The 27037-nt window shown below is 47.6% G+C and overlaps 1 protein-coding gene across 2 annotated transcripts in view; it reads right to left on the reverse strand.

The window, feature by feature from the left end:
- GNB3 (G protein subunit beta 3) overlaps positions 1–27037 on the reverse strand; it is a 160487-nt gene that overhangs the window by 95215 nt on the left and 38235 nt on the right. The window contains exon 1 of one of the 2 annotated variants that reach the window (XM_085619849.1): positions 669–824. The exons of the other annotated variant lie outside the window; for it this stretch is intronic. The gene's annotated coding sequence lies outside the window, so the exon portion shown is untranslated. Of the gene's footprint in view, positions 1–668; positions 825–27037 lie in introns of those variants that run through there. 2 annotated transcript variants of the gene reach the window in all.

Below are 27037 nucleotides of genomic sequence, written 5' to 3' on the forward strand. Positions count from 1 at the left end.
GGGCAGGGGGCTGCTCCGCAGGGGTCAGCGTTACTCCCCTATGGGTATTATAAGAGAGCGAAACGGGCAAAAGTGACAGTCCAGGTGCGCTGAAGAGAGGACTCGCTGAGTTGCGAGAGAGCGGGCGTTCTCGAGGTGGGGGCAGGAGGTAAACGGAGGGAGAGACTTTGGGGCAAAGGTGGAAGGTGCGAGAGCGCAGTGGGGCAGATTCCTGGACGTGCAGGGGCAAACTCGGGGACAGAAAGGGGCCCTGTACCAGAGACGCGTTTGACTCTACCTGGTGAGCGCGTAACACCGGCCCCTGCGGCACCGGGGAAAAGTTCGATACAATGGTCATTGTTATATTTTGACCTCACAAGGATTACAAGGGTGGGACAACATTTCCAGGTTTAAATCTGTAACTTTACATACGTTACTGCACTGGGCATATTATCCAGCGGAACGACCTTATTATGTTAAACGGCATTGACCACATATATCTGCAGCAGGCGAATTAACCAGCGGAACTACCTTATTTTGCTGAACGGCACTGACCGAACATAGCTGTATCAGGCGAATTAAGTTTGGAACGTATGTATTTTCTTAACCACCATTGACCACACATATCTCTGCAGCATGCGAATTAACCTCCTGAGCTAACTCAGTTTGGAGCATTGCCCCGGTCTTACCTTAATTCGTAGAGCCCAACTCTTCCCCGTTTATTCCAGGGGCCTTGTGTCAGGCCAGGGGTGCAGGACAGCCCCGGAGAGATGCGCTGGGAGCCACGGGAGAGACACACTGGGGAGATAATGCCTCCCAGGCCGCAGAGTCCCAAAGAGGATTGGAGTTTACAATGCAAAGCAGGTGGTGGAGGGGGAGGGCGGGAGGGCGGGGGCGCCACAGCATCCTCGGCTCACGTTCGCCACAGACACCCGTGGCATTTGACAGTCAGCATCAGCACAGAGACCAAGGAGTGAGTGCACAGACGGAATCAAATCCCATGTTTGAACCTGTGATGGAGCTGCTGGTGTGTGAGGGAAGTGTGCGTTGTGCTGCCTGTGAACCTGTGATGGAGCTGCTGGTGTGTGAGGGAAGCTTGCGTTGCTGCTGCCTGTGAACCCGTGATATGGAGCTGCTGGTGTGTGAGGGAAGCTTGCGTGGCTGCAGCCTGTGAACCCGTGATGGAGCTGCTGGTGTGTGAGGGAAGCTTGCAATGCTGCTGCCCGTGAACCCGTGATGGTGCTGCTGGTGTGTGAGGGACACCTTGTATTGCTGCTGTGGCCTGTAAACCTGTGATGGAGCTGCTGATGTGTGAGGGAAGCTTGCATGGCTGCTGTCTGTGAACCCGTGATGGAGCTGCCGGTGTGTGAGGGAAGCGTGGAATGCTGCTGCCTGTGAACCAGTGATGCAGCTGCTGGTGTGTGAGGGAAGCTTGCATGGCTGCTGCCTGTAAACCTGTGATGGAGCTGCTGGTGTGTGAGGGACGCTGGCATTGCTGCTGCCTGTTAACCCGTGATGGAGCTGCTGGTGTGTGAGGGAAATTTATATTGATGCTGCCGCCCGTGAACCTGTGATGGAGCTGCTGGTGTGTGAGGGAAGCGTGCAATGCTGCTGCCTGTGAACCTGTGATGCAGCTGCTGGTGTGTGAGGGAAGCTTGCATGGCTGCTGCCTGTAAACCCGTAATGGAGCTGCTGGTGTGTGAGGGAAACTTGTATTGCTGCTGTCGCCTGTAAGCCTGTGATGGAGCTGCTGGTGTGTGAGGGAAGCTTGCATGGCTGCTGCCCGTGAACCCATGATGGAGCTGCTGGTGTGTGAGGGAAGCTTGTATTGCTGCTTCCCGTGAGCCTGTGATGGAGCTGCTGGTGTGTGAGGGAAGCTTGCATGGCTGCTGCCTGTAAACCTGTGATGGAGCTGCTGGTGTGTGAGGGAAGCTTGCATTGCTGCTTCCCGTGAGCCTGTGATGGAGCTGCTGGTGTGTGAGGGAAGCTTGCATGGCTGCTGCCTGTAAACCTGTGATGGAGCTGCTGGTGTGTGAGGGAAGCTTGCATTGCTTCTTCCCGTGAGCCTGTGATGGAGCTGCTGGTGTGTGAGGGAAGCGTGCAATGCTGCTTCCCGTGAGCCTGTGATGGAGCTGCTGGTGTGTGAGGGACGCTTGCATTGCTGCTTCCCGTGAGCCTGTGATGGAGCTGCTGGTGTGTGAGGGAAGCTTGCATGGCTGCTGCCAGTGAACCCGTGATGGAGCTGCTGGTGTGTGAGGGACGCTTGCGTTGCTGCTGCCTGTGCAGCGCATAGAAAGGGCAAAAAACTACCAGGCGATGGATGGAATGCTCGAAAGAATCCATTGCTCATAGGTTGCTTGTGTTCAGTGCTTGGAATGGAAACACAGAAGTGCAGGTACTCTGTACCAGAGTGCCTTCTTGTTTCTGAGAAGTGCAGGTACTCTGTGCCAGAGTACCTGCTTGTTTCTGAGAAGTGCAGGTACTCTGTGCCAGAGTACCTGCTTGTTTCTGAGAAGTGCTGGTACTCTGTGCCAGAGTACCTGCTTGTTTCTGAGAAGTGCTGATACTCTGTGTCAGAGTACCTGCTTGTTTCTGAGAAGTGCTGGTAGTCTCCAAGTAAAAGAACTACATCTCTCTTGTGAAGTGCTGGTACACTCCCTCTCAAAATAAAAAAGTGGCAGTTCTGCATATCGGACAGTACCGGCCCATTTAAAACACTGCTTATGTTGCAGTTCAGGCAGGACCTGGCCTGGCAGATCGGGCTGGACTGTTCTCATGAGGCAAAGGGTCAAGGCTGATTTGCATATGGCTGGGTCCCCACTGGGGTGGCATGTTGGGCATAAAACAATGTATTGGGATGCGTCCCCAAGCGATTGCCAGTGGCTGAGATTAATTCAAGCATTCCACCCATTACCTTATTGGTTTTGTATTTGACGCCCTGAGTGCGCCGGGTATGCCCATACGCGGGTCCCCGGGCACCCTGTGTCACTGGAATCAAGCAAGTCCTGGATGATGAGCCCTAACAAGGGTGAACTCAGTCCCAGGTTGCTTGTGTTCTGGTTCAGGGAGGACCTGGCCTGGCAGTTCAGACTGGACTGTTTCCATGAGGAGCAGGGCTGGGTTTAGGATCCCCTCCCTGCCGCCCTTTAACATTGCCCTGCAAATCCCCATAACCACTCTCTCAGATGCGTTGAAGCGCGAGTCACGTGTCATCCATACTGGCAGACAGTATAGTTTAATAGTGTTTGGTCTGCAGAAGCACAAGCCCAGAATTTAAAAAACTTAACACCATGGTTGGGCGTTCTCTTTCATAATCATAATTGATTTCTACCTCAATGAACCCTTTTTCCAACATTAGGATAATGATAGACGGGGAAAAAAACATAACGCTCTAATCTATACCTTGCAATTTGAAGGCAGCTCTGTGATGATAGTTAATAGCTCACTGTTCTCTGCTAGGATTATAACGTATAAACTGCAAGTAACAAAAGGATCTCTCAGACAAAAGCAGTAGCCCACTGACCTATTTACAGTATATGCACTTTGTAATCTGCATGGTGCGCGTACTTTGCAGCAGACATAACAACCCTCTGCGCTACCGTACGATGAGTCCTTCAACCATCAAATAACTTCTATTCGCATTACAATAAAGAATGCATGAAAGTACAGATAAAAAATATAATTACATATGATACAAGGAACCGTAATTAGAAACATGATTATAAAACAAAGCAGCCAATGAACAATTAAGCTTAAAATGTCATATTCAAAACTAAAAAATAGCAGTCAACATCTACTTTCTAGTTAAACAATCATTATAAAAATACTATCAGAAATGTACTATAGAGCTTTTCGAGATCTTATAGCTGCCAATAAAAATGATGATACAGCGATACACACAAACGCGGTTTCTAATTAATAAAATGTGGAAAGTGCAAGTGAGGAAGAACGAAGAGATAATTTAGTTAAAAGTGGCACAAGAAAGTTCTTTCTCTCTAGTGTATAAAATGGACAATAAAAGAGAAAATGATCAGTAGATTGAATTGCCATATCATTACAAGGGTAAAGGGGTAAATCATTTATAGAAAAAACATTATTCAGGTGGCCCAACATTAACGGAATATAATTTAATCTGAATCTAATCAAGATATGGCGATGCTGTCTATTCTCTGCAAACACAAGGTAACAACTATGGTCTAGGGGAATGTGAGGTCATAGATCCTAACATCTTGTTTGCCTCTATATCTTTTCCATCTTTCTCCTACTGCTTTCTTTATAAAAATATCTTTTTAATGAGGAAGGCGGGGCCAGCATCGGCCCCGCCGCCATTATGGTGGTCGGCCGTGCCCCCCGAATCGTGCCCCACTCATTGGCCCCGCCTGCGCTAGGGTCCATGCCCCGGAAGTGATTGAATCCCTTCCGGGTCATGGGAGGCTTCCCCGCGCCCTGGAAGTGATCTGATCACTTCCGGGGGCGTGGGCAACCCTCGGGGACCCTTAAAGCCGGGGGGAGCGCAAGAGACGATCTCTTCCTCCCCTCGGCAGCACATCCGTCGCATGTGCCCCCCCCCTCCCTCGGGAGGACCTCTAATCAATTTTTTCTTCTTCTCTACAGGGTCGTCGGCTTTGGATTTCCGGACTGTTCGTTGCCGTGGTGCGAGTCGGAGAGGACGGAACGGCTCGCAGCGTGATCACGGTAATCTCGGCGGCAGGTGCGCCCTACCTCGGTTACTCGTTCGCCTTCTGTTCGCAGCGGCTCTGGGCATCACGGCGTGCTCTTGAAGTTGACCGGCAGCCCTGGGCTTGAGTGGGGGCAACGCACTCGTGGAAGCGACGAGCGATTTGAAGCGGGGAAGGCGGGACAGCTCACGGCCCCCCCCCCCGCACTCGGGGGTCTCTGTTAACCTGTTGTGGTTTTTTATTTACAGTTGCCTAACATCTTGGGTCGCTGGTTCAAAAACAATCGACGAGTGGGAAACTGACGACCGGATTCGTCTCACGCATCACGAGTGGGGTTTACAGCAACGCTTGTGAGAGGGGGGGTGTTTTCAGCAGCGCTGGTGCTGCCATCGGGCGGATATTGCCTTCATTTTGTTGGGTTTCCCTGGTTACTGCTGTGTCAGAGTGCGGCCGTTAGCGCTGCGTGTTAGGTAGGGAGATCCTTGCAGAGTTCATCTTCAAGTTGCGGCAGAACATTAATTTTCACCTTTTGTTTTAGCAGCACCGATTGCGGGGGCCAGTTCGGCATTGCTAAAGTGCCTACGGATCTGGAGTGTCGGCTGAGACCAGGGGCGGTGCACGAGGACGTGGGAGTCTACGCAGAGGGTGCCTGAGGACACGGACAGGGGTCTGCATCCCGGCACTGCTGGGAGCCAAGCGGGTTGGAGCCTATTGCCCACCTGCCTTGCTGGGCTAGCCAGTAGTGAGGCTCCGGTAGCGTGGGTGAAGTGGCCGGTCATGTTTCCTCCATCAAAACAACGGTAAAAGTTTGGAACAGGTCGCAGGGTAGTCATGCCCCCTAAGGCTAAGCGTGGCGAGCGGCGCCCGGGTATAGCAGCCGTTTTGGACGCACTCATGAGAAAGATTGGGGAAATGGATAGTACCATGGCGCAGCTGGCAGAGAGGCTGGATGCGCAGGAGGGGCCATCTGGGAGGTCACGCAGGGACGCTTTACCCCCAAGAGAGGCTTTTCCTCCCTTGCCGAAGAAGAGTAGGGCAAAGTAAGGCCCGCTGGTTGTCCCTGGGAATGGTGGGGCCCCACTTTTGCCTGTCCTACCCGCATCCCCTAATGCACCGGGGGGCGAGCCTTCTCCTGTCAACCCAGTGGGTGGGTCTGTCCCCTTGGTCCCTGCGACGCCCGTTATCCCGCCACCAGCACCTGCACACCCTATCCCCGCGCCAGCGGTGCCAGTGCCAGCGGTGCCTGATCTTTCTTCACCTGTTCCCCCCGCACCTGCAAATCCTATCCCCGCACCAGCGGTGGCAGTGCCAGCGGTGCCTGATCTTTCGTTACCTGTTCCTCCCACACCCGGGGGGGTACAAACACTTCCTCCCGATTTTGTTTCCAGTTTAGCAGCCGTGCTTCCCTGGCTGGAGGGCATGGGTTTGAACGTGAGTGCGGCGGGTGTTGTCGGGGCGGACGCATTGGAAAGGGCGAAACAGCTTATCGATCTAGCCAAGCCTAAGGACGTGCCGGCGGTCGGGGCCCCCAAGGAAACCCCGGGTCCTTTGCATGGTAAGCCACAGACGTTGCCATTGTTGGGCACGGGCGAGGCACGCACGTCGTACGAATCTCTCTCACGTCACTTGTCGCAGGAGGTTAAGGAGAGAATTTGGAAAGGGAGATACATTGACATTTTTTCACTCTTGATAGATGAGGTTGAGAGGGAAGAGATGAAGAGGAAGAAGGATTATATGCCCGCGCGTGAGTGGGCGAACAAAATGTTAAAATACAGGGTTGAGGAGAACATCAGGCATTGGATGCTGGCCTACAATATTTACATGGCAGAGGTGACAGAGCGTTTCCCTGAGGAGGCGCCTGCGATGGCTTGCTATATGTCTAGGATCAGCACGGCGCAGGCGTCGAAAGAGGGCTCGGGGTGGTTGGAGTATGACAAGAAGTTCAGGCGCATCAGGGCATCTGATTCTACGTTAAAGTGGAATCAGGTGGAGGGAATATCCTGGTTGGATCATGTGGGCAGCCTTTCAGCTGAGGCTGCCAGTAACCCGCCTAAACCTCAGCCCTTTCGGGCGTTCCCCCCAGCTGCACAAGGCGGGGGGGCCGGAAAGAAGTGATGCTGCTGGGATTACAACAGGCGCTCCTGCGTTAGGGCACCAGGGACATGCAGATTTAGACACGCGTGCAGTCTCTGTGGCAACTCAGGGCATGGCGAGGCAAAGTGCCTTAAAAAACAGAAGGATAGGGGAGGGGAAGAAACCAGAAGGAAGGGGTTTCCACCAGAGCTAGGTCACCCATCCTCCTCCACGCCATGATGCCCTGGTTAAACAGATATAAGTGCGCGACCTCAGCAAAACCCTAATAGGGGGTTTCAGAGACGGGTTTAGAATTCCCGTGGCGAATTTTGTGGGTCCCTCGTTCTGCAGGAATCAAGTATCGGTCGCCCAGAATGCTGGGGTGGCAGCAGCCAAGATTGAAAAAGAATGTAGGTTGGGTAGAGTGGCGGGGCCCTTTGACAAAATTCCTGTGCATAACTTTGTTTGTTCCCCCCTGGGGGTAGTCCCAAAAAAGGAACCAGGAGAGTTTAGGCTGATTCACAATTTATCGGCACCAAGGGGGCAGTCGGTGAATGACTCCATTGATGATGATTGCTGCTCTGTGCGTTATGCATCTATTGATCGGGCTATTGAAATGTTGAGGGGACTGGGGCCGGGGGCAATGATGGCAAAATCAGACATAGAATCTGCCTTCAGGCTCCAACCCGTCCACCCGAGCGATTTTCACCTCCTGGGCTTCCATTTTGAGGGCAAGTTTTTCATGGACATGTGCATGCCAATGGGGTGTTCGGTGTCGTGCGCCTACTTTGAAATGTTTAGTACGTTCTTAGAGTGGGTTTTCAGACAAGTGACAGGGCATAGGCATGTGCTGCATTACCTAGATGACTTTCTCTTCCTGGGGCCACCGGGGGCGCGGGGTGCGGGCAGGCGCTGGAACGGTTCTGTGCATTGATGGAGAGCTTTGGGGTACCCCTAGCACAGGGAAAGACCGTGGGCCCTTCCCCGGTTATAGAGTTCTTAGGGATCGAACTGGACTCAGTCGCGGGGTGCTCACGGCTTCCCGCTGACAAGGTGACTAGGTTTGGGGAGACGCTGAGGCAATGTCTGGAAGCTAAAAGGGTGACGTTGCATCAGCTACAACAGATGGTGGGGCAGTTAAATTTTGCATTACGCATTATACCAATGGCACGTCCCTTTTCAAGGTCCATTGCACAGGCAATGTCAGGCCTCAAACAGAAACACCACCACACCAGATTGAGCAGTGAGGTCAAGCAGGACATGCGGATTTGGTTGGCATTCCTGCGGGACTTCAATGGCTCGGTCCTGTGGCCCGGCCCGGTCACTTCTTGCGCGGAGTTGGGTTTAATGACAGACTCCGCGGGCAGTGAGGGGTTTGGCGCCATTCTGGGCATTCAGTGGGTGGCACAGCGTTGGCCAGCATGGTGGGTGGACAATGGACTCACCGCTAACATTGGTTTTTTGGAACTATTCCCCATTTGGGTGGCATTGTGGGTCTGGCCGGAGTAGCTACGCAACAAAGCAGTGGTGTTCTGGTCTGATAACATGGCAGTGGTGGAGTGCATAAACAACCAGTCAGCAAAATTTAAAATGATCTTGCGTTTGATTAAGGAGATAGTATTGAGATGCCTCCAGTTGAATCTTCAGTTTAGGGCGAAACATGTCCCGGGGGTATTGAACCATGCTGCTGATGCTCTATCTCGTTTCAAGATGCAGGTTTTCAGAGCTCATCTCCCGGGAGCAGCGCCATGCCCAACGCCTTTTCCCAAACAGCTCTGGCAGATTGGTGCCCACACTTACCAGACTTGGTGGCAGCGAGCCTAGCGCCAGGAACAAGAAAGGCATATGAAGGGGCGTTTGGGGCATATTGTAATTTCTTGACAGATCAGGGTGGGACACATTGGGCTGATTCGGCCGGGGTGTGCTGTTACTTGCAAGCCCTGCGGGACGAGGGGAAGTCGGTAGGGGTGGGTAGGAGACACATAGCAGCCATTTCATTTTTTGCACAGATGGGCGGCAGACGGGACCCTACGCAGTCATTTATAGTGCACAAGGCATTGAAGGGTTGGCAGCGGTTACAGGGGTCTGCGCTGGATACTAGACGCCCGATAGATTTGACTACCTTGACATCAGTCATGGCGGCGCTAGACCAGACTTGCGACAATGTCTCGGAATGCTTGTTATTCAGGGCAGCCTTTACTTTGGCTTTCTATGGGGCCTTTCGAATAGGGGAATTGGTGGCTAAGAACAAAAGGGACCTGGGGGGTGGCTTACAGCTGGGTGACATTCACTTCCATAACGGGGCATTGCAGGTTACAATCCGGCGTTCAAAGACAGATCAGCAAGGAAAAGGCCAGGTAGTGTTTCTCAGATGGGCACCGGGCAATCCCTGCTGCCCGGTTTTTCATGTGGAGGCTTTCCTGCCATACAGACCGAGTGGTAGGAGGGGGACATTACTAATGCACACGGGGGGGGGGGATCCACAGACAAAGTTCCAATTTAAACGGGTTTTAGATAAGGCAATAGGCAGGGTGGGACTGGACCCCGGTAGTTTTGGGACACATTCCTTCAGGATTGGTGCCGCCACTGAGGCGGTTGCGCGGGGTCTTGGGGAGGAGGATGTGCGTAGGATTGGGCACTGGGCCTCCAATTGTTTTAGGCGTTATGTGCGAGTTGATATGTTATGACTCTATATGTTAATGGTACTGATGGCACTCTTTTCTTGTTCTACTACCAGTTCCCTCGGCCTGTCACGCAGGAAGAGAGATGGCGACACCCCACCAAGAGCGTGGCACAGTCAAGACAACGAGGATTTCCCCGAAGGCACAGCGGGAACGTCATGCATGCGTTTTTGGTCATTCTTATGTGTCCCGGTTAGGCAGTTTTTTCAGGGCAAGCGATGGGGCAGCGCGCGCAAAGCGGTTAGGTGTCAGGGTTTCCTTTTTTGGGCCATGGGGGCCTTCGTTTTGACAGATTCAGAGAACGGGTAGGTCACATGCTCACTTCTTTGGATACCCCTCCCGACGCTATAATTTTGCATCTGGGGGGCAACGACTTGGTACATCTCAATAGGAGGGTCCTGCTAGAAACGGTGCTGTCAGAGTCGGCATGGCTGGCCAAGCACTGCCCTGAGACGGTTATCGTGTGGTCACACATGATACCAAGACTTCAGTGGCGGGGGGGGTTATCGGTGAAGGCTCTCAATCACTCTGCCCAGAGGATCAATAACAAGATAGACAAGCTGTTTAGGACCCCCAGATTGCAAGTAATTGCTCATAGGTGCATTAGGGGGGACATGTGCTATGTGCAAGACGGGGTGTACCTGTCACGCTTGGGTAATGAGTTATTCCTGGGCAACATTTTAGCCTGGCTAGAGGGATTTCACTGGTAAGTATGATCTTGGGTTTGGGGGGGGGGCCTGATAGTCGGTCTACTATACAGGCCTGTGCGGTAAGGTCATAGGTTGGACAGACTAAATTGGCTCATCTTTTGGGGCGCCTTACTACGTAGGGCGCCCAGAGGGGAGGGACATGTGGCTCTCACCAGACTCCAGGGGCAGTTACAACCGGTTGGTTGGAACGGTGCGGGGACAAAGGGGGGGTTACGCTTTCCATTGGCTGTAAGCTGCGCTGTCTGCATGGCCCCTTTATGGAGTAAGTCCTGAATGTTTGGGGGTTGCCTGGGGGTAAGTACTTCCGGGTCAGCTGGGCCTCCTGAGCATGCGCATCCCGGTTGGGGTGCGCGGGACAATTCGGTGTAAAGGGGGAGGGGGCCAGCGTTTTGACCTTGCCGTAGGCCCAGAGGAATACGCAGAAATGTGATCAGCAATGTTTTAGACTAGGATAGGAACATTTATGTATTAGAGTTTTGTTAAAGCTAGGATTGAAGCAAATGTACCGAATCCTGTCTTGTCATTTCTGCGTTATTGTATTTATGAATATAACTTGTTTTGTTTGTTAATAAATACGATCGGGGGTCAACGACCCCCTATTCCAAACAAGGTGGTTATATTGGTTTTTGTCACAGTCAGGGGAGGAGGGGGCGGTAGGCCGTACCAGACCATAGAGGAAGGCGGGGCCAGCATCGGCCCCGCCGCCATTATGGTGGTCGGCCGTGCCCCCCGAATCGTGCCCCACTCATTGGCCCCGCCTGCGCTAGGGGCCATGCCCCGGAAGTGATTGAATCACTTCCGGGTCATGGGAGGCTCCACCACGTCCCGGAAGTGATCTGATCACTTCCGGGGGCGTGGGCGACCCTCGGGAACCCTTAAAGCCGGGGGGAGCGCAAGAGACGATCTCTTCCTCCCCTCGGCAGCACATCTGTCGCATGTGCCCCCCCCCCTCCCTCGGGAGGACCTCTAATCAATTTTTCCCCACCCACCATCCCTGAAATAAGAGTTTGTTGAAGAAAGTATGTTTTATGTATTTTTTCCACAGGATGCCAATTGTTAAATATGTTGTATACGCCTTTTTTGTCGTGTTTTAGGCGATATTCCATGTGCGGGCGGTAAGGTCATAGGTTGGACAGACTAAATTGACTCATCTTTTGGGGCGCCTTATTACGTGGGGCGCCCAGAGGGGAGGGACATGTGGCTCTCACCAGACACCAGGGGCAGTTACAACCGGTTGGTTGGAACGGTGCGGGGACAAAGGGGGGGTGCGCTTTCCATTGGCTGGTTGGCCACCCCGCACGCGGGCGTAAGTAAGCTGCGCTGTCTGCATGGCCCCTTTATGGAGTAAGTCCTGAACGTTTGGGGGTTGCCTGGGGGTAAGTACTTCCGGGTCAGCTGGGCCTCCTGCGCATGCGCATCCCGGTTGGGGTGCGCGGGACAATTCGGTGTAAAGGGGGAGGGGCCAGCGTTTTGACCTTGCCGTAGGCCCAGAGGAATACGCAGAAATGTGATCAGCAATGTTTTAGACTAGGATAGGAACATTTATGTATTAGAGTTTTGTTAAAGCTAGGATTGAAGCAAATGTACCGAATCCTGTCTTGTCATTTCTGCGTTATTGTATTTATGAATATAACTTGTTTTGTTTGTTAATAAATACGATCGGGGGTCAACGACCCCCTATTCCAAACAAGAAGGTTATATTGGTTTTTGTCACAGTCAGGGAAGGAGGGGGCGGTAGGCCGTACCAGACCATATTGCTTTAGGGAATTTTTAGCATAAGGACGGCGTGTCATATAAGTATGCAAGCCCCAAGGAGGCAAGAGTTTGACGAACATATTAAAGCCAGGGGATTTTGTGGGCAAGATCTAGGTTCATAATATCCATTAGGGCCTTCTGATTTAAATCAACCGAGTTTCTTTTCCAGACGGAGATCCATAGAGTGAGTGGGGTCAATTTGATAGCATCAGTGATAAAAGGCAGACTTATTTCCTTGTGAGCAATACAATTATTGCCTGCTAAAGGGAGTGAGAGCAATCTTTTAACAAATTTGCCCTCTATGATTTGCCCTCACCTCCGATATCCCCCCTATAGCCGCTCCGTATGTGGCAATTGATACAGTTTTGGCGAGATAGATTTTGGACATTTCCCTTAATGGTTTACATCCTAATTTCTTGGAGAACCTGAAGATGGCAGCAGTACTTTGGGCCATAAGATTTAATCGCGTCTGCAACATCTCCTTCCAATTCTGCTTGTCATCAAAAACAACCCCTAAATAATTAAAACAATGAACTTGATCTATTTTATCCCCACCTAGATGGAAACTAAACTGCTTCTTCTTTGGGCCCCCAATGCCATGATATGGGTTTTTGCTTTATTAACGTGTAGGTACAATTTATTCATAAAGGCAGAGTAATGTACAATCAAATTTTGAGAGCCAGAGGGGTCCTTGCCAACAAAACGGCATCATCTGCATAAAGCAGAATTGGAAGGGGAGTCGTCAGAACATGGGGAGTATCTTTCGTGCTGTTACACAAGGCAGTATTTAATTCATTAGTGTAAAGGGCAAACAGAAACGGTGCCAGGACGCACCCTTGTCTGAAGCCCCTTTCAATCTTGAAGGAATCAGTGTATTCGCCATGCCTCCCATACCGAACAATGGCGGTAGCGTCCCTATATAAATCCCTAATAAACACTATAATTGCCTCGTTTACACCCCTTTCCTTCAAAATGAACCAAAGTTTACTATGCACAACACAATCAAAGGCCTTAGAAAGGTCCATAAAGGCCATATATATAGAGCCTTTTTTTGCCACAGTATACTTTCAATCATCAAGGACAAATTAAGACTCTGGTCAATGGTTCCCCTGCCCTTCCTGAAACCATACTGTACATCCGTGAGGATCTTGTTAACCTCCGCCGAGGCTTCCAATTTATTTAATAATAGTCTACCCATTAGCTTGGCCTTACTGTCAAGTAAAGATATAGGTCGGTAATTAGCAGGGGAGGAGGAATCCCCTTTCTTGAAGATTGGGATGATAACAGATTGTTTCCAAGAGGGCAGGGGACCAGACTATGTGATTACATTAAAAACCACATTTGACAGAGAAGCCCAAAAGGGGATATTCGATACGAATACGTCCATAGGGACCCAGTCAGGACCTGGGGCTTTCATAGAAGGCGATTGAGTCAGTGCCAGTATCATTTCTTCAAGCTCAAATGAAAGATAGCAAGGCGGCTTTTAAGGTGGACAACTATCTGGCAAGCTCGAAACGTGTGAGCGTTTAAAGATTTCCTGGAAGTACCTTATCCAGGAGTCTTCGTCAATATGTATGTCTGTACAGGGACCACAGCGATCGTTTAAAAAAGGAGTGTTAATCACCTTCCAAAATGCGTTATTATCGCGAAGTGCAGAAGCTCGTTTTAAATTGTCCCAGGCCTCAGATTTAAGCTGCTTTAACCTAGAAACTCTTGCAGATTTATAAGCATCCCTCAAAGTACGGATGCGGCCTCTATCCCTTGGTATAGTTTTAAAAGCTAACCGTGGTTTGTTTGAGGCTGTGACACAGGACTTATCGAACCAACGATGCTGTGGGATGGCTCTTGCCGACAATGGGCATGTCAGTTGTAACTTAATATTAATCAAAAGATTACTAAACGCTCGGGGACTCAAGTGCCACTACGACATTTTGGTTCATACCAACATAAGGCACAGGAACGCATGGCATGATCACTGAGGGCTGTGAATTGTGGCTCTAAGTCTATATAGCGTATTTCAAGGGTGTCTGTGGGGATAATAACCTCGATTGTGGAAGAATACTCTGTCCTAAAGAATGTTGGGAACAGCCGCCCCGTAATTGGATCTAACTCATTACGGACCTCCAGTTGCCACTTCATCAAGATGCTATTTACGACATCACCCTGTAAATCATGATGAAAATGTATAATAGAATCTTCTCTAAAATCCACTATCCCACATGTTTCCTTAGTGTTTCTTGAACACGCCTTTAAATTAAAGTCTCCGAGCCAGATTAATTTTAAAGGATTAGGATGGATCTTCTAGTAGCTTCTCTTCTCTAACTGCTTAGGGACCACATCGGGGTTTAGGAAATTATTATTATAATAGTTCACCAACAAAAGATCCCAGAAGTCATAACCTTTAATTATTAAAATATGAAAATAGGGGGATATATTTATAAAATTTAAAATATTGAATACAACCGAAATTAGAAATCAGTGTGAGCAAATGCCCCCTATGTCTCTCCCCCCCCCCCCCCGTGGTGGGTATTGCTAGTGTTTGGAACGAGCGATATTCATTAATGGAGATTGATTCAGTCTCCCAGGTTTCTTGTACACAGGTGATGTGAAAGTTAGTAATGATGAAAAGCCATTCTGCATTTTCTTGCTTGTTATTGTAGGCTGCTATATTCCAGGACAGTAGTGTGTAAGTAAAGGAGTTTGCATCATAATGAATACCCTGGGACAGTGGGTGAGGTAAAACTGTGGGATCATGGCTCTGAATAAAGTGTGGATCCAGTACCCCCTGAAGTGACAAATAATCATCATTTCCAGTGCCCCCATTTTCCCCTAGCTCAGGGGACATGTGGGATGACTGATTAGCTGGTAAGAGTCAATCACAGGAATCCAAACCCGATAAGGGGGCAAACCTGTTATAAGAGAGATAATCTGGATGATTCGTGTGATTCGACAGAGCGGTATTATTGCAAACAGGGAGAACCATACTGCTAGTACTGACCGACCCACATTGCAAAGTCTGTGGGTTGTAGAAAAAACCCAGGGTTACAAAGGAGATTTTAGTAGGCACCTTGTGAGCCAACAAGGGTTGAAAAAGGATGTCTCTTATAATAAATGAATAATCAAAATTTAGCACAATACAGTCACCCTCAAAGGTCTTTGTAGTAGGACCAATTCATGGTGTTCTTCTCGGCATTATTAAGGTATTCTGTATTGGGTGTCCCGATCTCGTGTGGTTAGAAAGCCAATGCCGAGATTTGTCCATTAGTTGTAAAGTAGATTCTCTTTGGGCGGCCCTAAGTGCTGGAACATTCACCAGTACTAGGACAATTGGACAAGCTGCAGGCGGGAGATTCAATATTCGATTGCAAGAATCACCCTGTGACTGGTTAAATTCTCTCTGCGAGCTTATGATAGGCGGTCTAGACTCATGAAGAACTGGGGGAGAAGGGCCTAGGGGCGTACCATTTGGATATCTAATCACCTGTGGAACGTCTCTGGTGCTTGTTGTCGTTGAACTGACATTAGTTTGAGGCGTTGTAGTCCAGGGCGTTGTTGCCGCCCCAGACCCAGGTTTTCGCGCAGGTAAATTATTTTCTGCCCGTGAGTGCAGAGGAAGAGCATTGGAAAGAATTTCTGGGTGTTGTAAAGTATCATTAACAAGAGCAGTTTTTTGATTAAAAACAAAACTGTGATTCAGAAGCTCTTGTAATTTCTGTTCGATGGAGTCCAAACGGGACAAAATTGGTTGAAACAAAGGAGATAATAAAGATCCCCTGGGGGCCGAGATAAGATCGGGTTGACGGAGTCCAGATCTAAAGTTGACTGGGTGGGGAGGGGGTTTGACTTCCTTGCCTTTTTAGTTTTTGGGGGGGCTGACTCCTTATATGGGCCTTTTTTCCTCTTTCCGTTTGCCAGCGCTAGAATGGCAGGCTTCGTTATAAGAGAGGTAGTAATTGGTATGGAATTAGCCATAGCTTTTTCTGTGACATTATCCGTTGAAGGCAACGGCACCTCTGAAAGCGATCTACCAGCTTCCAGAAGTCCAGGGCCCAATATTCCAGAGTTAACATTAGACTTGGGAGCAAGAATCATGTCCTCAGAGCCCTCCAGTGAGGCACAGGCACCAGTCCCCAATGAGAGCCTTTGCTCTGCTATGGCGATCACCATAGAAATGACATTAGTAGCTCTAGTTAGAAATGAATCCAAGGTGGCTATAGTTACCCCAGGGGTAGCCGTAGCTGTAGGCTTCTTTTTCACCATCCCAGCAAAACTTTCAGATGCAGCGGCAAACGATGGCTGGATAACAGGCGTTAGATGAGTGGCCTCCTCCGGTCTTGGACGGGTGCTGCGGGAGGACGGGGGCCTTAAAATATGCCTCCTTGTGCATGGGCAGCCTCTCCTGCATGCAGCGAGTTGGTCAGCCTGCCGGGATATGTAGTCCCCCGCTTCTTTTCCCAAAAGTGCTCAGTGCAGGGCAAGAGTCAATTACGGTCTCCCGAGCTGCTGGAAGACGGGGGCCTTAAAATACACTGAAGGAAGTGATCCACTAGGGTCACCCGGGTCACTCTCAACCTCTGCTTGCCTTCCGAGAATGAAGAGTCGATGAGGCAGTAGAGAATGCAAGCAAACTAGTTTATTCACAAAGTACACTGCCGTGGAGTCCAGTCTGACCAGCCTCCTATGATGGCTGACGAGGGACAGACTCTAACAAGCATAGAGTTACATTATGTAGGTTGTGACGCCCACAAAGACCCGCCTATTATGGAAAAGTACTGGTAACTGTCGTAATACAATGGGGGCACAGAACACAAGTTTTGATTCCGCAGCCTGGTACAAGCTATCTACTATCCAAGGTCGTCTGGCCTATCCTCCCTTTTAGACAGGTGGGAGAAGGTGTCTATGTAACAGAAAAGGCATGTGTTAATGGGCAAGTTTCAGCATTGAAGAAACAAAACTTACCAAGGACCATTTCTCGTAAATGAGCATGTAACAGTTTCAATTCTAATAGATATGGCGTCTTGAAGAGCTAAAATCGTGTCACAGATGTCAACCTAACTAACGCAACATACAGATGTTGCGTTAGTTAGGTTGACATCTAACAAATTTAGTAATCATGTCTACACACAATATGCACATATAATGCATTAGCCATAAAAATGCTAACATGATTTAGGATAAAACACGAATAAGATGACGATGTTACTTCTCAATTCTATCAATGCCTCCTGGCGCATGGGCACCGTCTCCTGCGTGCGGCAAGTTAGTCAGCCTGCCAGAATATGTAGCCTCCCGCTTCTCCTCCTGGAAAGTGCTCAGTGCAGGTCAAGAGTCAAAACTTCCGGGGCGTGGCTTCGGAGCCTTTGAAGATGGCCGCTGTTCCCGGGAGCTCCGCCGAGACGTGAGGGAGCGCGACCTCTGCAGGCAACCTTTTCTGCACCAAAAACATTGGAATTACTTATTTCGGCACTCGGAAATGCCGCTCATCAGAATGCTGCCTCTATTTTTCCACAGGGTGAGACTGGCACGCTTAAATTAATGTTTTTTCTGTTGCCTCACCGTTGCGGCCGCCATTTTGTTTTTTCAACGTTCCTAGGCTTCCCTCCTGAGGCGGTGTGACGATGCTGTTTAACAGTTGACTGCCTTCTGTGTTATTATCACGTTCTTTCTGCGCTTTTTGAGCAGCGCTTATATTATCTGTCCTCGGTACCTGCAGTTACTTTTCAGCATTTTTTCAGCATTATTTCCTGATATTAGCCTGGACTGCTGTTTTCCACTTTCTTTGCATTTTCTTCCCAATTTTGCTCGCTTTTGACAGACTCTGAGTATCTTTTCTTCTATCATAATGCCTCGCGGCAATTGTAATGCTGCTCGTTCCTCCACCGAGGCGGATTTAGAGAGCTATAATCCTTTTGATGTTTTACAAGATCATACTGAGGAGACTATCAAAGACTCTGTTGGCGCCAAGTCTACTATACCGCTCACCCCTCGTTCAAATGCTAAACAAAGCTCCAAGATACCCTCTGCGTCACCATCTACTTCTGGTAAACGGATTAAAGCTAATCCACCTTCTCCCACCAATTCATCTTCCTCGATATCTATGGAACTCATTCTTGATGAAATTCGTGCCCTAAAACCACATATGGAGGAAACTAACACCAGACTTCAAAATCTAGAAGCCAACTGGTCTCTCACTGAAAAGAGAGTTGGTGATCTGGAATTACGTGTTGATTCTGTCCAAAATCTCACAGCTCAAGTTCCTCTTATTTCTAAGGAGGTTTTTCAACTTAAACAACAGATTGAAAATTTGGAAAACCGTAATAGGCGCAATAATCTGCGCATTTACGGATTAATTGAAGGGCTTGAAGGTGATAATCCAATATCTTTTTTCAAATCTTTTTTGCCAACTCTTTTGGGTCTTCCTGAAACGCCTTCTTTAAATATTCAAAGAGCGCATCGTTTAGGTGCATTATCCCGTTCTTCTCCATCACCATCTACTAAACCGAGAGGAGTCATTTTGTACTTTTTGGAGTATACGGATCTACTCAGAGTCCTCCAAGCTGCCAAACAACGAGGGAAAATTGCTTGGCATGGTTCTAATCTGTTCTTTGCCCAAGATTATGCTAAGATGACTGCTGACCGTCTGAAAAAATTCTTGGACATGAGACCTGCTTTACGCAACATAAACGCACGTTACGGTTTATTTCATCCATGTCTTTTTAAGGTGACTTATAATAACAAGACTACCAGTTATGAAGATCCAGCGCTGCTCCAACAATTTCTGAACAGTTGCAGAACGGAATCCATGGAAGTACCTCAGTCATGATGGATTTATTTATTTTAGTAGTATATGTTTGTTTCATCCTTAGTGCTGTTTAATTTCTCCCTTAATGCATCGTATATTGTTCTGTTGGACTAATTTGTTCCTTCTTCTTCCCCCTATCAGGTAGCGACTTTGTGGTCCCTCATCGTTCCTTGTTATCCTAAGTTTGCCTAGCAGATGTCCCTTCCTTACCGTCGCCCTGGAGTCTCCCGTCTCAGTGTTCCATCTTCCTCATGTGGCTTCACCAACCCCGTTCTTCATTCTTTCTGGTGGTATGTCTATTTGTTACCATATTTTTTCGTCGCTTGTGTTTGTCGTTTTGTACTTTTGTTTATTGTGATATACGTTTCTTCTCACCTTTTTCCTTTATTTTTTTATTCTTTTTCCTTCTCTTTCTGGCCCTTTTTCTATCCTTGTTATTTCTTTTCTTATTTGCTTCTGATCCTCAATCTTTTGTTTCATACCTTTCTGCTTACAATCTTTCTTCTCCACGACTTTCTCTTATTTCATATTTCCCTATATTATTCTTTCAATACTTTTTCAGATGCAGTGTCATTTTTTCTCAAGTTTTTTATAAGATGCTTTATATTTTATCGCCTTTGTATATATTTGAATTTCACACAGTTTTTCTAGTATAAGTTATACTTTTAGATGTCGATAACTATACTTACCTGGAATGTTAAAGGATTGGGTTCTCCCATTAAACGGCAACGTGTGTTATCTCATTTAGCAAGTTTGAAAGGGGATATTGTATTACTACAAGAAATTCATATAAAAGACGTTGAAATTACCAAATTACGTCGTAATTGGGTAGGTCATGTTTTTGCATCTCCTGGTTCCGGGAAGCGTAATGGTGTTGCTATTCTCTGCCATAAGCGGTTAAATATCAAAGTTATAAACCAAGCCAATGACTCTGAGGGTAGGTGGGTGACTGTATCCTTGTTGATTGATAACATTCCTATAACTATTGTTAATGTGTATGCTCCTACCATACAGGATAAACTATTTTGGCCCCAGATGCTCACCTCATTGATGCAGTTCTCTGATGATTACCTTGTTTTGGGGGGGGATTGTAACACAGTGGTGGATCCTCTTATAGATCGACGGTCCAACTCCCATTTCTTGCCCTCTCTCATGCACACTCAATTTAATTCCACTATTTCCCAACGTTCTCTTGTTGACTCCTGGAGGCTCTGCCATCCTACACTTAGGGAATACACGTATTATTCACCAGCCCATTCTTCCCAATCCCGGATTGACTACATTTTTATTTCTAAAGCTTTGACTCAACATATTACTCATTCTGAAATAGGGTCTATTCTAATTTCTGATCATGCTCCAGTTTCCTTGCAATTAGATTTACTCCCTCCCGTAAAAGGTACAAGGAGATGGAGGTTTAATAATTCTCTCCTATTAGACCCCAAATTTACCCCAGCTTTTCTTGAGTTTTCATCCCTATTTTTTATAGAAAATGAATCCCCTCTGATATCCCCTCAGGTGTTATGGGACACTTTTAAAGCTGCTTCTAGAGATTTCATTATTTCATTTGTCTCTCGTAAGAGGCGTGCTGCCTCTCAATCCTTACAATCGCTTAACCTGCAAATTAAACAATTGGAGCATTCTTACTACTTAACCAAATCCCACTCTGACTTGGATAAGCTTCTTAAAGCTAAATTCTCTTTCAATAAATTCTCCACCGAATCTGCAAACCTATTTTTACTTAAATCTAGTGCCAAGTATTATACTGCTCAGAATAAGGCAGGTAATCTTCTTGCCAAGTATCTTAAAGTTAAAAGAGAACGTACAAGAATCGAATCCATTGTCTCCTCATCAAATATCACACTCCATAAGGATGAGGATATTCTGATGGAATTCACTGATTTTTATCAAAAGCTTTATACTCCGGAGTCTCCTCCTCTGTTAACCGACATTGCTCAATATTTATCCTCTATTCCCTCCCCTTCTTTTCCAGAAATTGATTTTGCCCCCTTAGAAGCAGATATAGGTCCTAAAGACATTCTGGGCTCCATTCACTTGCTTAAGAAAGGCAAAGCTCCTGGGCCAGATGGATTCACGATCGAATTCTACTTACATTTTTCCAAGTTACTTGTTCCTAAACTTCATCAACTATTTTCATTCTTTATATCGTCCAAAAAATCTGAGGGCTCCTTTCAGGAAGCCCTAATTTGTCTCCTCCCCAAAGAGAATAAGGACCATACCCTATGTAAAAATTATAGACCCATTTCTCTAATCAATCTGGATTACAAAATATTTGCAAAAATTCTAGCGCTTCGTCTTGAAAAACTTTTACCTAAACTAATTGGTAAGGAACAGTGTGGTTTCATTAAGGGCCGTCATCTCTCTGACAATACTCGACTCTTTTTTAATGTATTAAGCAAGTCTCACTCTTACCAACACTCTTTAGCTGCTATTGCATTAGACGCTGAAAAAGCATTTGATAGGGTTAACTGGCAATTTATGTTCGCAGTTCTTGTTTGGTTTGGTTTTGGCCCGAAATTTCTTGTGTACATCTCTTTATTATACTCCTTCCCTAGATCCTTTATATTAGCTAATGGCCTTGTCTCATCTTCATTTCCCCTCTTTAGAGGCGTCCGACAAGGATGTCCCCTCTCTCCTCTTCTTTTTATTTTAGCATTAGAACCCTTTTTGATAAAAATTCGAGAAAATAAAGATATCACCGGTTTTCCCTATGGAGATAAATATTTGAAACTTTCGGCCTATGCGGATGATATCCATCATTTTTATCTGAAGTCTCTGAGTTTGCGAAGGTATCGGGTTATAAACTTAATGTAGATAAATGTGAAATCCTTCCTCTAAATAAGTTTTGCCTCCATATAGATTTTTTGGCCTCTTCTTTTCATTGGAGCCCGACTAAGATCAAATACTTAGGTTTGTGGTTTAAACCTTCTATTAAAGACACTGTCACACTAAATCTTAACAACCTACTAACAACTTTAAGAGACTCTACAACTCGATGGCATCCCTTGTTTTTATCTTGGTGGGGTAGGTTAGATTCTATTAAAATGATGTAAGTTCCAATAATTTTGTTCTATCTTTCTAATCTTCCAATTAACATCCCTAAATCCTGTTATAAGAATATCTACTCCATCTTATCAAAATTCTTATGGCATCATAAAAAAGCTAGGATGTCCTTTGCCAAACTTAGATGCCCTAAACAACTGGGTGGAGTTAACTTTCCGGATTTTGCTACTTATCATATTTCATTTTTTCTTCGGCATTCTGTTCCCCTTTTATCTGATCATATTTCTGATAGCACCTCTCAGCCTCTATGGGTAGACGTTGAATCATCTTTCTTTCATCCTTTCAATTTTGAAGAATTTGTGTCATTGTCCCATATTCCCAAGAGATTCTCTCTTCCCATTCTTAAAAACTCTCGGAAAATATTTTCTCCTCTTTTGCTGGACGGTTCCGATGATCGTTCACGTTTCCTGCAGTCCTCCTTGTGGTATAATCCTCTTATTAAAATAAGAAATAAGATGCTTTTTTGGAGGGACTGGTGGGATTTTGGTCTTCGTTGGACTCATCAACTTTTTCATGCAGGTACTTGTGTCTCTTTTGATACTCTTCAATCCTGTTTTTCTTTGCCAGTATCCTTTGAATCTAACTACAACCTATTACGTGCGGCTACACAAAATAGCTATGATTCCCTTTCTTCCTCCATCGCTCACACCAACTCTTCTCCTCTTCCCCTCCCTTCTTTACTTGCTTCTTCTTCTGCTTCCCAAATCTACAAAAAGTTAAGAGATACTTCTAATACTCGGGACAAATCCAAAGTAGAAAGGGATTGGGAATTGGATTTAGAGGACTCTTTTTCTGCTCCCTTATGGCAAAAAACTTGGATCAAATTGAGGAAATCGTCTAGAGCAGCTAATACAACCCAAACGTTATTTTTTATATACAATAGACTTTTAATCACTCCTGCTAAACTAAATATGATTGATCCCTCTATTCCCTCTACTTGCTGGACCTGTTCCGCCTCACTGGCAGATCTTAAGCATATGCTATTTACATGCCCAGTGATTTATAAATTTTGGAATGACGTGTGGCGACAGATCAACAACATTTTTTCCACTCATTTCCCCTTTACTTTTTCACATATTTTCTTAGGTAGTCTCTCAGACATATGGTCTTCTTCCACTACTAATACCTCCATTATTGATTTACTTATAGCTGTAGCGTTCCAGCAAATCACTAAGTCTTGGAAGGATGCCTCCAAAGTTTCTTTTCAGGCTTGGTGGTATGGGGTCTGTTATCACCACAGGTTAGACAGGGCCTATGTTTATCCCATTACGCTTGCTATTAAACGTGATTTATTGTGGGTACCAATTACAAATTTTTTAAATTTGGTTGCACGCTCTCTACCCTCACATAATCCTTGTGCAGAAGAAGTTCCCAAGCCTCCATGAAACTTTTCCTGTTGGTTTCAAACATATATGCATATAGAGTGTTTTATATTTATTTCTGCATTGTTATTGGAGAAGTCTTTGTACATTTAGTGTATCGGTATACTCCTTTTGCATACTTTATATACCAATGATTATGTCCCTCCCTTATTTCTTTATGTTTTCCCTTCGCATATGATAATGTTACATTGTTAATTGATTTTATATATGTTGGTTTTATTATAACTCTGTTATTCTCAAATTTCAATAAACTCTCCTTTAAACTCAAAAAGAGTCAAAACTTCCACTAGACAAACCTCTGATCTCTCTCTAGGAAGAACATTAATCATCAGAGTTATCTTGACATTTATATTGTTGCATTAAAATTTCTGGAGGCCAGGATCGTGGCAGCAGGTGCTTTAAAAACCATAAAATACTTGCAAACACGAAGCCCCACCCGAAGTCAGCACCCGGTGGGATCGCACCAGTCACACTGTCCTCGAGTTCTGGCCAAAAATGATTTGCATATGGCTGGGTTCAGACTAAGGTGGCATGGTTGGCAAAAAGCAAGCGATTGGCAGTGGCTGAGATTAATTCAAACATTTGATCCATGACCTTGTTGTTTGTTCATTTAAGGGAGTGTGTGTGAGAGAAGTTTGCACTGCACATATAAAGAGAGTGTGTGTGAGGGAAGCTTGCACTGCTGATATCAGTGCTTTTTAGGTCTTGCGCCTGCGTTGCAGTATGCAACACTGCTTGCGCAGTGAGAGACCTTTTGTAGGGGGCTGAAAACGTACCTAGGAATTGCACACGCTCGTGCGTGCGCTTTTCCTTTTCGCTTCCGCGATTGGACTTTGCGTGCGTGTTTTTTTTTAAAGAGAGCACGCAATAGGCCAAAGGCGGGCGCATTGCTCCGCCGATGGCCTATTGGTGTCTATTACGCGCATTGCTGACATGTGTTTTCAATTATCGTGCCCAGACACGGGCGCGATAATTGAAACCACATGGCTTTTGTGGCATGCGCGCGTGCACCACTCGTGGGCTTCTATGTTTTACAAAAACTATCGCTTTCACTTTCGCAAACTGCTATTCAAAAAAGCATCAGTCATTTATGCAAATGTGCACGTTTTCAGCCCCTACCATACAAGGGACGCCGTTTTGAGGACCCGTTTGGATGTGTTTCAGAGGTAAGCAATAAATGTTTCTGCTTAAAGCACTACCTGCACACTACCACAAGCTGATGTCTGCAGCACGTCCAAGACTGCTGACTACCCCTCAGGCGCAAACATTGGGGAACGCACCGGTCCCCATAGCGCCAACACTGGCTACTACCCAGCTAACAGCGGGGAGCGCCCTAGTCCCCGTAGCACCAACACCAGCTACCACCCAGGCGCTAACAGCGGGGGGTGCACCGGTCACCGTAGCACCAACACCAGCTACCACCCAGGCGGTAACAGCGGGGAGTGTGCACCAGTCACCATAGCACCAACACCAGCTACCACCCAGGCGGTAACAGCGGGGAGTGTGCACCGGTCACCGTAGCACCAACACTGGCTACCATCCAGGCGCTAACAGCGGTGAGCGCACCAGTCCCCGTAGCACCAACACCAGCTTCCATCCAGGCGCTAACAGCGGGGAGCGCACCAGTCCCCGTAGCACCAACACCGGCTACCATCCAGGCGCTAACAGCGGGGAGCGCACCAGTCCCCGTAGCACCAACACCAGCTACCATCCAGGCGCTAACAGTGGGGAGTGCACCGGTCACCGTAGCGCCAACACTGGTTGATTGGATGCCTCGGGGTGCACGTTTTGTCCCGGATACTCTGCAGCACTATTGGCTAAATCGTCTGATGCAAATTAACATCGAGATTGAACCCATTCAAAGCAGGCCCTGTCACCTGAAAAGTTGGTCTTCCTTGCCTGTCAAAGGAACGTGGCATTTAAGGCACAATATTATAGTTACTTGGTGATTTACTTTTTACTGTATAAATATTTTACATATGTCATGCATTTATAAAACCATCTTGTGTTTGGTTTGGAAAGTCGTCAGAGATGTGTTTATTTTCAAACAAACATGCTCATCTGCATTAGGACAGTGAAGCTACTTTGTTTATATAGTATCACAGGTTCCTTGCAAAATGACATCTCCTTGGTACATAGAATGTCGTAGTATGAAATGAAATAACACGCAGTTATTGGGATGTCAAGTGACAGTATTATTGGGGCCATGAATTTAAGTGGGGCAGGTCCCTCCGGGCTTCAGACCTGCAGTAATTGAAATTGGCATTAAAATGGGTCATTATGGGGCCTTATGTACATGTCTTAAAACGGGCCTTATGCACGTCCTTAATTTTCCAGGGAATCACTGAACGATGACTGTAAAGTATGTCAGCGATATAGTTCCTGTTTGCATTTCAAATTTTATTTAATCTTGAATTCCCGAACAGTGATTACTTTTTCCAGGGTTGTTATGCTGCACTTTGGTAGTTTTTATTACCACTGATATTGTTCTTACATAGTGCATACTGTGAACTGTTTAACTTCTAGGTGTCTGGATAAGTTCATGTTGTGGCTCAGTGTTCACGACCACGATGGGGAGCGCTTGTGTTGAGGCTGATGGCAGTGCGAGTTTAACACAGTGTCTGTCAGTGGGTCAAAAAAGTGGTCAGGGGAGGAGGAGCTTAGCGCGTGATCAAGATGGCCGCGTGAGCCTAGAGCTCCCGAGACCCTCGCTCCCTCCGGCAGCTATCCTGTCTACTATCCTGCTTTTGATGCCCGGAATATTGGAGGGGAGTTGTTGCTGAGGCGAGAGCCGCTGTCCGGATCGAAATCGCCCACCGGAGACCGAAGTTGTACTGCCTGGAAGTTTGTGGCCTACTCCCCGCACGGTGCCCGGGACTTGCGTTGGCACAGTGCCCGTGCACTAATTGAACAACAGCGGCCGGGCTGGGGAAGAGTCGGCGGAGGGAAGGTGTTTTCACTTTCACTTTCACTTTCGCCTTCCAGTCTCTGCAGCGCCCGGGACGGGGCGTGCGTAGTGCCAGCCACTGGTTGCATGGTTGTTTACTCTGTATGGGCAAGGAGATTGTCTACACGGCAGATTGCGATGTCGACCAAATCGGACGCCGACAAACAGAAGCCCAAGAGTACCAGGCGGGGCAGCTACACCCAGACTAACATCATGGACCGTTATGCCCATCAGAAGGGGTCTCCGGGCGGATCGGGCCCGATACTGGAGGCCGCGAAAGACGCGACACCTCCCTCCGCAGAACTAACCCTGCAAGATATCATGGGGGCCATCGAAGGGATGAAGTCCTCGATTGGGCAGCAATTTGAGACCCTGGCACATAAAGTGGATGCCATATCGATTGATGTCAATCTGATTCGGGCAGACCTGGGGAAAACTAATGAGCGGGTTCAGTCCTTGGATCTCAAGACTGCCGGCCTCCTGGGCGACGTCTCCGGCCTTCAGCAGGAAGTCCGTACCCTTCGGACGGCAAATGAGCACTTTGCCCGACGGTTGGAAGAGTTCGAAGGCCGTGCAAGGCGCAATAACGTGCGCATCATTGGGGTCCCGGAAAATTCGGAGGAGCAGTCGGTGGACCTGTTTGTGGAGGACCTGGTGGTGAACCATCTGGTGCCCAAAGGCCTCAGTAAGTTCTTTACTGTCGAGCGGGCCCATAGAGTTCCTGGCGGGAGGCCCAAGGTGGGGGCCCCTCCGAGGCCGATTGTCGCCAGGATTTTTAACTTCAGGGACCGAGATGTCATTCTGCAAGCATCGCGGGTGGCCGGCCCGCTGCCATTCCAGAACACTACTGTAAGTTTCTACCCGGACTTTACTCAGATGGTGCAGAAGCAACGGCAAGGCTTCCTGGCGGTCAAGAGAAGACTACGTGAGATGGGACTAAAATATGCC

The sequence above is a fragment of the Triturus cristatus genome, chromosome 7 (genome assembly GCF_964204655.1).
Source record: "Triturus cristatus chromosome 7, aTriCri1.1, whole genome shotgun sequence".
Lineage (NCBI taxonomy): Eukaryota > Metazoa > Chordata > Amphibia > Caudata > Salamandridae > Triturus > Triturus cristatus.